General features: G+C 42.6%; 1 long non-coding RNA gene across 4 annotated transcripts in view; it reads right to left on the reverse strand.

Moving 5' to 3' along the window:
- Window positions 1-3715: 3715 nt before the first annotated feature.
- The window catches only part of LOC138468095 (uncharacterized), a 108412-nt gene continuing 99967 nt past the window's right edge, over window positions 3716-12160 (reverse strand). Inside the window, exons 5-8 of one of the 4 annotated variants that reach the window (XR_011268199.1) lie at window positions 9096-9296; window positions 7266-7431; window positions 6671-6725; window positions 3716-6193 (exon numbers count right to left, since the gene is read on the reverse strand). This is a non-coding gene — a long non-coding RNA (uncharacterized lncRNA). Of the gene's footprint in view, window positions 6194-6670; window positions 6726-7265; window positions 9297-12160 lie in introns of all 4 variants that reach the window. The other 3 variants (XR_011268201.1, XR_011268200.1, XR_011268198.1) reach the window with 3 other exon arrangements.

Below are 12160 nucleotides of genomic sequence, written 5' to 3' on the forward strand. Positions count from 1 at the left end.
AAGTTATTTCTAGAAAAAGGTGGAATATGGAGTGAGTCACCCCATGTAGAGACAAGTGGTGAGTGTGGCCCTTGGAAGGACATACCGAGGAGTGATGGCAGAGAGGAACGAGCTGCATCAGGGATGATAGAGGGCGAGGGGTGTGAAGACATGGGGTGTGGCACAACAGTGAGAAAGGGTGCGATACAAAAGTGGATGGAGATCAGCAAGACGACTACGTCCCGTAACGTAGAAGGACTATGTATTACATTGAGTTATAAGGATGTGTTAAAGACAACAAAGAGAAGGGATGGAGATGTGTTACTTGTACACGTCCATGCGGGCTCACCTGCCTGTGAGACCTGCGGGGAATGTTGAGATTGAAGTGATGGTTGGAAGCCTTCACCGTCCATACCATGGAGTTAGCTTTCACCCCTATCGCCTCTCCCATTTAACTAATGAAGTTACCTCACGTTGTCCATGCCATCTTCCCCCCACAGAGAGATAGTTTGGGGACATTTAAAAACAATGAAAAGATAGTAAAAGAGAAGACACTAGTCAAATGTTACTAAGGTAGCCGAGAGAAGGGAAGGAGTAATTTGACAAGCTAGGGCGAAGATGAAAGAGAAGACAGAGAGCAGATTTATAGACAGGGCGAAGAGGGGTAATATGAGTAGAACTGAGGACAAGTAAGAGAGCAGAACAAACATTAAGATAAGAGAAAATAAAAGAGAAGATATAATGTTAGATTTACCCAATTTGATGGTTTTGAATTGATCGTTTGGTACATCAGGCCGGATTCGGCCAGTACCATTCAATCGATTCAAAACAATCACATGGTTAATCACTACCAAACATGGGGAACAGGGGTTGCAGGGGTGTCCCCTGTTCCCCATGTTTGGTAGTGATGGACCTTTAGGTGTAGCAGGGGTGTCCCCTGATTTCAGAGGTTTAGAGTCAGGGGATGGGGGAAAGAAAAGAAGAAAAGGGGACCCTGCATGTCGGATCCACCTAGCATAGAAGGGATAGAACTGACGCTGCATGGTTAGGAGAAAACCGGACATCAAAAGGTAAGTAGGGCATGGGGGGTGGGATTGTATTAGGGGGAGTGGGGGGTTAAAGTTTGGCAAGATTTGACCGTGGCAATATTGTCTTTGTGGCTCACTTGACCACGGACTATTTGACTGAGAAGAATTCTGCCATGGTCAAATCGTGTAGATCCAAAATGTTTAGTATATGAAAGCCAAGGATTGTAAAAATGTAAATGACAAATGCAGAAATTGTTGGAGATTTGAGAAGACATGGAGAGGGAAGAGTCAAAGATCATGCCCAGAATACGAGCAGAGGAAGATAAAAGAAAACAGCAGAAGGAAAGCGAAGACTTGGGGGGGAAGGAAATGGCGAAAGGAAGGAGCAGGGGAAGAACAGGAACGGTAAAGAAAGTGGGAGAACATTTAAGACTGAATGGCAATAAGGAAGGATGACACAGTGGAGTCGAGAAAACCAGAGAGAGAAGAGAAGGAATAGAAGATTTGGGTATCAACAAGGTAGAAAGGTAAGGAAACGTTGAATGAATAGGAATGTATCAGTGCAGAAAGTGGGATAGCGTACAGAGAAAACAGTAGCGGTCCAAGGACAGAACCTCGTTGCACACCATAGAGTAGCGGACAAGGAGAAGAGAGATGGCCAGCCCGCAAGACAGAATAGGACTGACCAGAGAGTTAAGGCTGGACCCATCACAGAACAGGCTAGCGGTTTCTTTGTGGGATTGCTATTGGATTGCGTGCGCTGTTTATCACTCTTAAAACCTAAAAGAAAGGTCGGCAGCAAGTAATAATCTTCCCTCAACCTTCCCACAGGGCTTGTAGCAAGTAAACAGAAAAGATTGTAGTTCGGGAGGATATCTTGCACTCACACCCTACACTTGATCTAAGTTTTAAATGTCACTCCAAGTGTTTCTTCAATATGTTTTTAATTCTTCTAGAGAACTACACAGCCGACACGTGTTGCGACCACCGGTCGTTCTCAAGGCCCATGTACACTCCCTATATCTCTTAAATTTCAGATCTCAATGTGAAATGATCACACTTGATCTTATGTTGAAAATTCAGAGTTCCAATCCTGTACGGATGAGTCTATTGAGTCAAATGAGTATTGGAAATTCCCGTAGTCTTATAATTGTGAGTTCTAGGCTCCAAAATTCAAAAATCACCATTCACTGGGCTTGATCCCAATCTATGTTCATCTAGCTTCACAAAAGGGGGGGGTCATCACAGAACAGAACTCCACAGGCCAAGCGAAGATAAAGAGGACAATAGAGGACAGAAGAGTACAGTCATTTGGCAGTGTGAAAGGTAGCTTATAGGTCCACAAGGATAAGAATAGAGGACAGTTTATTGTGGCAAGCATGTAAAAGAACTGTGTTTATTGTGCTGGGCAAATTCCAGATTGTAAAGAAGGAGGAAAGGAGTGGAGGTTTAGAAAGGAAAATACTTGGGTGTGCACGATCCTTTGGAGAAGTTTAGATAGAAATGGGAGTAAGGAAATAGGGTGAAAATAGATGAGAGAGAGGAATCAAGAGTGTTTTCTCTGAATGGGAAAAGTAAATGTGTGTTTTAAAGAAGAGGGAAAAGAGGAGTAGGAAAGAGGAAGTATAAAGAAGCAGGTAAGATATGGGATAGGCTGAGAGTAGACAGCGGGTACTAAGAAGAAGGTATAGGATCAAGAGGTCAAGCAGTAGGATGGGTGCAAGTTAGGAAATGGGCAGTGTCACACTCAGTTTATTGAAATTTTGGAACCAGGGCAAACTATTTTTGATGGTCAAATAGCCACACTAAATGACCTTCCCCTGGTCAACCTTCTCTGTAGTGTGAGAGGGAGGCTACACCCCCAGCCCAATGTTATTCCTGAATGGGGATGCCCCCTCAAGGCAAATAAACGGAATCACTCTTAGGAAAAGGATGCCATATTCAGACAGGAAACCACGACTAGTACCCCTTATATGAAAAACAGGGGTACAACAGGAGCAGGGTCCACAGGTGAGTGAGTATATTGCGTGACCCCCTTTCCTCCCAATTGTGCCAGCTTTGACATTTATACAGCCAATCTGGTTCTTCTTTGTGATTCCCTGCTGTTGCCACCCCTGGCAGCTGCCCAGAATTGTTTTACTTTAGCACCAGCCCAAGCCTGAGCACAACCTATCCAATTTTATTGTGGCTTGGAAGCTGTGTCCAGCCAAAAAGGACAGACACACTGGAAAACCTGCCTGAGAAGCAGTGTGCAAAACATAGAACAGATACATTCTGCTATGCAAATTGCATGGCAGTATCTGACCGAGATGCTGTTCTGCAGAATGGAGATATTAAAATATGCATACAAACTGCAAAATACTTTATATAAAACAAAGACGGGGTGGCAAGTGAAGCAGCAATATTGGTGTGTGTGGTGTGCCCAGACTCTTTTGACTCTTTTGACTGGGGTGGCCCAAGTGGCGCACTGACGTATGCAGCGCTGGCATGAAGTACGAGCGCACACAGACACGTCTGAACAGCATCAATTTACTATGTGTCTCCGCTACTCATATCTACTTTAATTACTAACATTAGTGTCCTACATTCTTGTGTTTAAAGTTGTATTACTAATGTTACTGTGTCTTAGATGACTGTGCTTAAAGTTTCATTAAAAGATAATTAGACCTACCAATCACAACACAACAGAGCGGTACTATACAATGTAATAGAAATCTTCCATACTTTATTTAAAGAAATTGTACTTCCAATAGTAGGCTACATACAAAAGAAAACAATGCACATTTAAAATACAGTAACAGTATAAAGTGCCTGAAAAACAAACTAAATGAGCCGGTGTGGACGAAATATTTACTTTACAAAATTGTGCAAAACCTCAAAAGTGCTAGAGTGTAGTTGTTTAAATGAACAGACAATGAGGGTCATTATAACATAACTTTGGAGGTAGCCATGCCGCTATTTGCACTAATGTCTTTGTTTCAATTTGCCATCTCAGCATAGTGTGTTGATAAAGCAATGATTCCAGCACTATTAAAGTTCTATCTGGATATGCGCTTTGTTTGCTACAAAAGATAGTAGCTGCCTTGCAACAAAGCCCAGGATACATTTAAAACAGTTCTATTTGCCTTTTCTTGTGTTGGCTTGCAAACACGTTTATGAAGTCATCCATGTTCAATGCCTTTGCTCTTCTTGATTCAGTGCTTAGCACACCTAAATGGCTTAGCCTGCATGATTGTCCGCAAATGATTATTAATGTGCTTTAGAGCTGGAAAACTCAGCTCACGGGCAGCACTGCTGACCGGAATAGCTACAGCTATTTTGCACAGCTCGAAGAGGTCATGAAACACCTCTTGGTACGGTTCAAGAAAAGCAGTCAAGTCTATAAAGCTTGCCAACTGCACCTTCCCACTCTCAGCCTTCCTTTTCAACATTCTCCTAGCCTGGTGAAGCTCATGAGTAAGATCTTCATGATTACAAGCAGACATTTCACACAGGACAAATACCTGATCATCTTGAAGTAAAATACTGCTTTTAGGGTTTAGGGCCTGTATTCCTTTCATTATTAAAGAGTTAGGCAAACCTTATTTTTATTTCACCAATTCTAGAGTCATGGACGGGGTAGAATAGTAGCTGTATGAATGTATCTTTGCCATCATTACCCTTGTGCAGGTTTATAGTACATGTTACATAAGATCCACCAAGTTTGGAGCTAACCTTTTATGGTGTCTTCTTCTCACCATTCTCAACAGCTATTTTGCACTGTTTGGTTGTTTCTACTATGCTGTGCCACAGTTGATCACTAAATGCTTCAGTACTGTACTCCTAAAAAGTATTGTGAAGTGCCATAGATAAATCAACTGAGGGTAATGGTAGCAGGTCAGAAAGCAGCTTTGTGTTACAGAACAGTTTTTGGAAGGTTTCAAGGAGGCCTATGAATGTGAGGTCAAACTGTGCAAGCAAACCTTGAGCATCAATGGATTTTCTGTGCTTATATATTCAAGATCACACAACACAGCTGGTAACCGTTCCAGCAAGTTCCTGCACATACCCATCTTGTGTCAATACATTTTTGTAACTCCCTAGGCTGGCCACCATGCATCTCCTTTTGAAGATCCAGCCATTTCTGGTGCACGTAAGATCATGGCATGTACATGTAGAGCTTCTCAAGCAGCGATAACAAGCATTCGGTGCCTGGAACAGGCTTCAGAGTGTCAACTCAGACAAAGTTCAGATAGTCCACATTACAGTGGACATAAAACACATTGGTAGCCTCTCTCTTAATTCCGGCTGCCAACCCCGAGTGTTTGCCACTCATCACTGAGGCCCCATCAGAACCTTGTCCCAAAAGATCTGATTTGTACTGGAGGTCATAGCTTTCGAAACACTGGATGATCATTTCGCTCAGCTCCTTAGCCTCTAGATGATGGGCATGTTAGCACAGACCCTCTGTACTAACATCTAACTACTAATAACAGCTGCTTCTTCTTTTACAGATCTTTCATCAGCAAAGACAGAGAATACCTCACTCTCCTTCACTTCTTTTACAACAGAATCATGCACCATACTTGCTGAGCACTGCAGTATTTCATTCTGTATTGTATTGTCTGTGTTTTTTGCATTGCCTTGTGCCTTAATATTTTTGGCTACCATAAGATTGTGTTTAGTGATCATTTCTAGAATTTATAAGAAATTCCCTTTGTTTTCAGATTGCGCATATTCACAGTGACCTCTTTGCGCTATATTCTCTGTTGCTGTCAGAAGCAGGACATCTGCAACGGTTTTAATGTAGCTGTGATTCTCTTCACCTTTCCTTCTGTTCTCTTTGGCAATCATGTATAATGTAGAAGAATCTGTAAGCGTTACCTTCTTGTGCTCATTCCATGCACACGTGGCATTAATGTGAGTCTCAGATATCTCCTGCAACTTGAAGCCGCCATCTTTGAGCATTGCCTTTTTCCAAAGTGAAAAGCCTGATTCTGAGGTGGAAACAGATTTTGAGGCATTAGGCAGGGAGATGTTTCTGCATGCATAGCCGCAGGCTGACTCTTTCCTTTGTGAGTATTCCAGTCATTAATGCAGTTCATGCCACAATGGATTGATCAACCATCTCTTCTCACCTTAGATGGTTTTTGGACACATCTTTAAATGAGGTTGAGTGGGATCTGCTGCTCTTGACTGTGAAACATCTGAAAGTGACAAAAGCACGAGAATCAGATCTTGCATTACGTCTAATGTAAGGGAATACAGATGAAAGCATTGTATGAAGTACAATATATTGATTAAGTACAATGCATTTTATATGTTAAAGGAAATATTAAGACATATCATGAAATCCACGCTGGGCAACAAGGGTTGCCACATCACTATCCCCATGCGACACTGCATGGCCTGCAGGTACTGCTGGATGGGTCACATTGTCAGTATCATTTTGTGACTCTGAGAATGGATGACCTGACACACCTGAAGCAATGCAGGGATTTTAACAGGTGTATCAATGTATTTGTATATCAAATTAGTCATACTTAGCTTGTTTAACCTGTATTGATAACAATTGGGCTTTGCCATGAATGACAGTATAAGCCACTCTAATTATAGCAAAAGTGAAACAACCCCATCCCAAGTCAAAGCAGATACAGTTTCAAAGAAGGCAAATGCATACATACCCTGAAGTACAGGTGGAGTTGTAAGGGCCTTCATCGCCAGTTTCCTTGTCTGAATCTACAAAAACACAAACGTTGTTGTAAGAATGATACTAAAATCTGTCCTTTTCTGGAACTATCAGGATTTGACATATCACTAAGTATATCTAAAGTTGGAGGCTCCTGCTGTATATCCATTCCAGTGTCAAGATGGCCCTCATCCTCTGACTGGCTAGCACTGCTGTCTGCTCTTCTGCTGTTTTAGATTTCTTTCTTTCTGAAGAACGCCTGAATGTTCTGATTTCTTTTCATACTAAAATTGTAATAGTCGCATGACGCATCTCACTTTATATCTTGCACAATGCATTTAGTTATGCATGAATGAAAGTCATGTATGCGGGCCGGACTCAGTGTGTGTGTAAGCACTCATGCTAGTTATTCATTCTGTAAAATTACATAGCTAGCGTTAGCATTGTTGACAATAACCAAACAATGACGTCAGGTTTTCTAAAAAGCATCATGGAAATCAAAAAAAGATGGGGGAAACATTTTAGCCTACTACAGCTAAAACATTTGGAACCTTTGGCACAGTCACAGTATGTGTATAATTTCTACTCACAACTTTCAGGAGCACAAGTTGGCACTAGCGAGATAAGACCCCGAAATCCCCAGAGACGTGTTGTTGACCGACCACTTCTTCTTCTGCGGATGTATTGGATGCTGGTACTCAGGCTAGAGACTATTCTGGCACACTACTGCCATTCAGGTTCAAGACTGAATTGCACCTATAAACAAAACGTTGGTTACTCCTCATACAGTTTAAATTACAGTGCTGCCAGATAATGATCATAGTTTGGGATAATGGGGTGGCACCTCTGGTGGCCAGTCGGATTCTAGGGGTAGCATCTCAGTCCACTCCCTGGACACACCTATGAAACTATCCTCGTGAGAAAGCCACTGTGAATGTGGAAATCTGTCTATCATAAATATCCTATATTGCTGATTGCATATGCTGAACGCATCCATAGGCATGCTAGTAGCAGAATGTACATGTTTACTGGACTGTGGCATGCATTTTCTTATTCAGTGGCATTTTGCAATCCGCATGACGTTGCCCATGATATGTCTATGGAGCACTGGTCATTTCCACTAGAAATGATCAACATCTTCAAGAAATAACTTGTTTTTTTACAAGCCATCTGAATCTGTTGGAAAGCTTATTCTGACTACCCCTAACAAGATACAAGCTGTGTGCCTATTACTATAAAATATATTGCACTCAAGCACCTGTACAGTTCAAGTGTCAATCATCATTGCCACATGACATGAAGCACAGGTCGGAGACCAGCATCTGTAAACCTCAGGAAAGCCTCGGGAAAGGACGACACAAAACGCCATTCCAGACCAAGTCAAGAGGTGACTGGCAATCCAGGCAATGGCACACAGTCCTTACTAGAATAATGCCCTAGACTAAATTGCAAAAGAAGGGTGTCACATCATGAGGTAACCCCAAAGCAAGGACAAGGGCTGGGAAGTCACTGAATGCCAAGACAACCAGAGAGAAACTAGAAAGCAGCAGTGAAAGCACCAAGAATGAGGGTGATGACACACTATCATCCAGCACAGCTGTGAGCCTTAGCAAAAGTGCTGGCACCAGTGAAAGGGGAACTGAGAGTAGTGCCACCTGGCACAGCAGGAACTGGAAAATATTTCTGTTCCCTGGAAAAGAGGAGCATGACTTGGCAAGTGACTTAGTGTTAACCAATAACCGATTTAACTGCCCCTGCAGCATCATGTTGCCACTAGCACTGAAGAGAAAGTGAACACAAAGGTCAGATTTACTCAAGTGGACCCAATAAAGTTGCCCATAGCCACCAAAGGCATCTTAATGTGCATTCATATTGGTAAGCCCCTTAGACACCCTTTGCTCATTTGCTCAAATAAGGGGGTGGTTTGCTGTATTTTAAAGTGCATATCAAATTCACAAATCGCGTGCACTTTAAAGCGCTCAGAAAGCAAGCATAGTCCCATGTGCCTGTTTGGAACAGGCACAGGGAATTCTGCAATGCAAAAAAGTGAGAATTGTACCTTTTATGCATTCTTCTTAAAGGTTGACAGGAAAGGTATGAAGAGCAACTGTCACAACTGCAATTATATCCCACAGGCCTGGCTAGAAAAGCTTTCTTTACATTTCAAAATGACAGACCTTAAAGGGCCTTTCGGCGTGTGCTCTCGACACTAATGTATGCAAGGTGGCTGTCTGGAGTATCATTTGCGCAGCTGGCCGCCCAGCCTGAAAAGCGCAGGTCACTTTGAGAATAACGTGACTTGTGCATTTCACAAACTAAAGGAAATTAAAAAGCAATTCCTTTGTCATTTATTATTTCTTTTTAATGCATAAGGCTGTCTCAGCTGTTCCCAATATTCCACGACAAAACCCACAAATTACCATGTTTTCTCTTTCATCCTGGTTCACATCAGAGCAATAGTGTTGCAGAATGCAACTGTCACACAGCCTTTATAATGTCTCTGTTCGTGATTTCACATGATGCAAACTCTTCTATCTACCTCCAGGTAGGTCCAACCGCTCCAAGCCATTTTGGTGGAAGTTCAGCAGTAAAGAACTGGGAGACTCACAGTAGTAGACATCCTAGAGGAAAGACTTCAGTTGTGCACTGTTCCTTTGAAGCAAGTTTTCCACATTAGTTTTACATGTGTTCTGAATCAAATGTACTAGTATGGCTGAGCCTTTATTGACTAAGCATGTATTCTTGCCCTAGCTTGGAAAGGTTCCATGTAATAATATCCCTGCAAAAAATGTCGCCATACAAGAAAGGCACAGTTTATTTTGTGGCAATATTACCATATGCATCCTCTGGGGACACCCCCGCAACCGCCATATTTGTTTAAAAGGAGCGGGGGACAGTCCCACAACCCCGCTCCCATTTACCTCATACATTAAGCCCATAAATAATGTTGCCCATGCCGTTTCCTGGCGACTATATGTATGGCAACATTATTTATGGGGATAATATTACCTGATTCCCTTGGAAATGTACTTATTAAATTAACAGGATTGCCTTGTACATACATGTTATGTTAAAGGGTTGAGGAAAGTAGGGTAACCTCGTAAATGCATTGAAAGAGAGAAGGAATGGGAATCCATTCATAGTCAGAGGAGTAGGTTGGGAGGGCGATGACTAAGAATTTGCCAGTGAGGGAAAAGAGGAGGGTCACACTTAATAATTAGAGAGTGTATGTAAGTATGTATGTTTATAAACCCCAAATCTAGTTGGGAAGCAATGGAGTGCTGTATATAGAGGACCATTTACACTACCCTATAACAAATGCTAATGCCAACCTATTCCAGCATTCCTGTTAACCCAGGCTGGTATACTTTATTATGGGGCTGACAGGTGGGGGTTCCGATTACTGAAAACTATGTAACAGTTCTTTACCTGGAAGAGTTATTGAGAGATGGGAGTAAGGGTAGATTACAGATGCAGTTGAATTAGAGACAGGCATTTTTTCATTCACTTTAAAATGTAGGCTGACACTTCACCATGTATTTCTTGTAACATTATTTTAAACATTACAGCTTGTATTGGGTCTAGTGACTCTGACTGTGAATGCAGCCTCTGAATAAGCCTAGGTGAACTCACTTAGCCATATTGAAAAATGCCGGACTATACAGTGTTTCAGCAGAATAGTGCTTTCATGTACTTTAGTCATAGTTCCGCTTAATGGTACAAGTGGGGCATGTATGCCATGATTTCTGAATCAGTCCTGTTAAACAGAGACTGATTCAGGTGATTTATTTATTCATTTTCTCACATTTATAAAGCACACAAACAGCCCAGAGGCATCATGGCGCTGTTACACGCAGTCTTACTTAGTTACAGAAAAGAAGCAGTGGAGAGGAAAACAGGGAAAACATGGGAGACAGCCTGAATGTGGTTCGTGGTTACAGTGAACCTTAGAGCAGTTAGGCAATACCAGTTAACGAGTTGAAGAGAGGAGGAGTGTGAGGGTGAGAGAACGATGTTGGACTAGAAGAAGTGCGAGAGTCTAACGGGGAAAACTGGGCTAATGATGGTGTAAGGGGGTGAGTTAGTTGAAAAGCATGGTTTTAAGCGCTTTCTGAAAGGAGAGGTGTGAACTCTCTGCTCTGATGGAGTTGGGTAGGGTATTCCATGGCGTAGGTGCAATGTGGGGAAAGTTGGCGCTGCCTGCTTTGACCCTCTTTATCGTGGGGATGGATAGCTGATTGGTGCGAAGTGCTCTTTTTGGTCTGGTGGAGGTGGCTCTGACAATTTTCTCAGACAGATAGGTGGGGGATGTGAGGGCTAAACACTTGTGTTATCGGTGAGTGTCTTGAAGGTGATACGTTCTTTGACAGGGAGCCAATGGGCCAAGTGCCTGACTTGTGAGATATGATTCCTTCTCGGAATGCTTAGTGCGGCTCTGAAGGCATTATTTTGTGTCACTTGAAGTCTATTCAGGTTTTTTGCTGATGTGCCAGCTAGAAGGACATTACAATAGTTTAGTGTGGCTCCAACGGTGGCTCTAACTAATGATAGGCAATTCTGTTTTGACAAGAAGGATTTGACTGCATTAATTAGTTTAGTTGTAAAAGAATCTGATGAGGCGATTGCACTAACCTGGCATGACATGAATAGGGTAGAATCCAGGTAGACTCCTAGAGTCTTTGCTGAAGGCGAGACAGAGATGATAGTATTGTCAATGGTGAAATCACTATAAAGTTTGTTGAGTTTGTTGAGGATTTCTTTGGGACCGACTATGAGAATCTCGGTCTTATCTCCATTGAGACAAAGCCCATTTGCCGCCATCCATGCTTGGATGATGGCATAGATCTCTTGTAGAGATTTGGCTTCTTGCTCGTAAGAGCCTGACAGTGAAATGAGGACTTAAGTGTCATGGGCATAGTTTGTATATGCTATGCCGAATGAATCTAGCTTGTGGAAGAGCGGTTTTGTGAGTAGATTCTATAGGGTACGTGCTGTGCAGGAGCCCTGGGGAACTCTGCAATGAATGGTGGTTGGTGGTGCACATGCCTGGTTAGAGAAGACCTGCATGGCTATGCCTTCTAGGAATGAGATGATCCACTTTGTGGCTTCTGCTGAGAATTGGGCTGCATTGGTAAGGTGTCTGCTGAGAGTCTTGTGATCCACAAGATCAAATGCGGCCGAAAGATCCAAGAGGAGAAGAAGTGCAGGTTTGCCTTCATCCATGATTTCCAATATTTGGTGTTTGAGGTCTAGAAGTGCAGACTCTGTCCCATGACCTTGTCGGAAACCAGATTGCCTCTTACCATGAATCAGGTTGGCCTTGAGGAAGTGCTGGATTTGATTTTATGCTGCCTAATCCAAGATTTTTAGAAGGAAAGGGACTGTGGTGATTGGGCAGTAGTTGCTCGGGGATGAGGGGTCTACGGAGTTTTCTTTTTTAGAAGAGGGTGTACCCGTTCTTCTTTGAGACATGTTGGTACAAGTC

This window comes from Ambystoma mexicanum, chromosome 4q (genome assembly GCF_040938575.1).
Source record: "Ambystoma mexicanum isolate Mex_15411 chromosome 4q, UKY_AmexF1_1, whole genome shotgun sequence".
NCBI classification, from domain to species: domain Eukaryota; kingdom Metazoa; phylum Chordata; class Amphibia; order Caudata; family Ambystomatidae; genus Ambystoma; species Ambystoma mexicanum.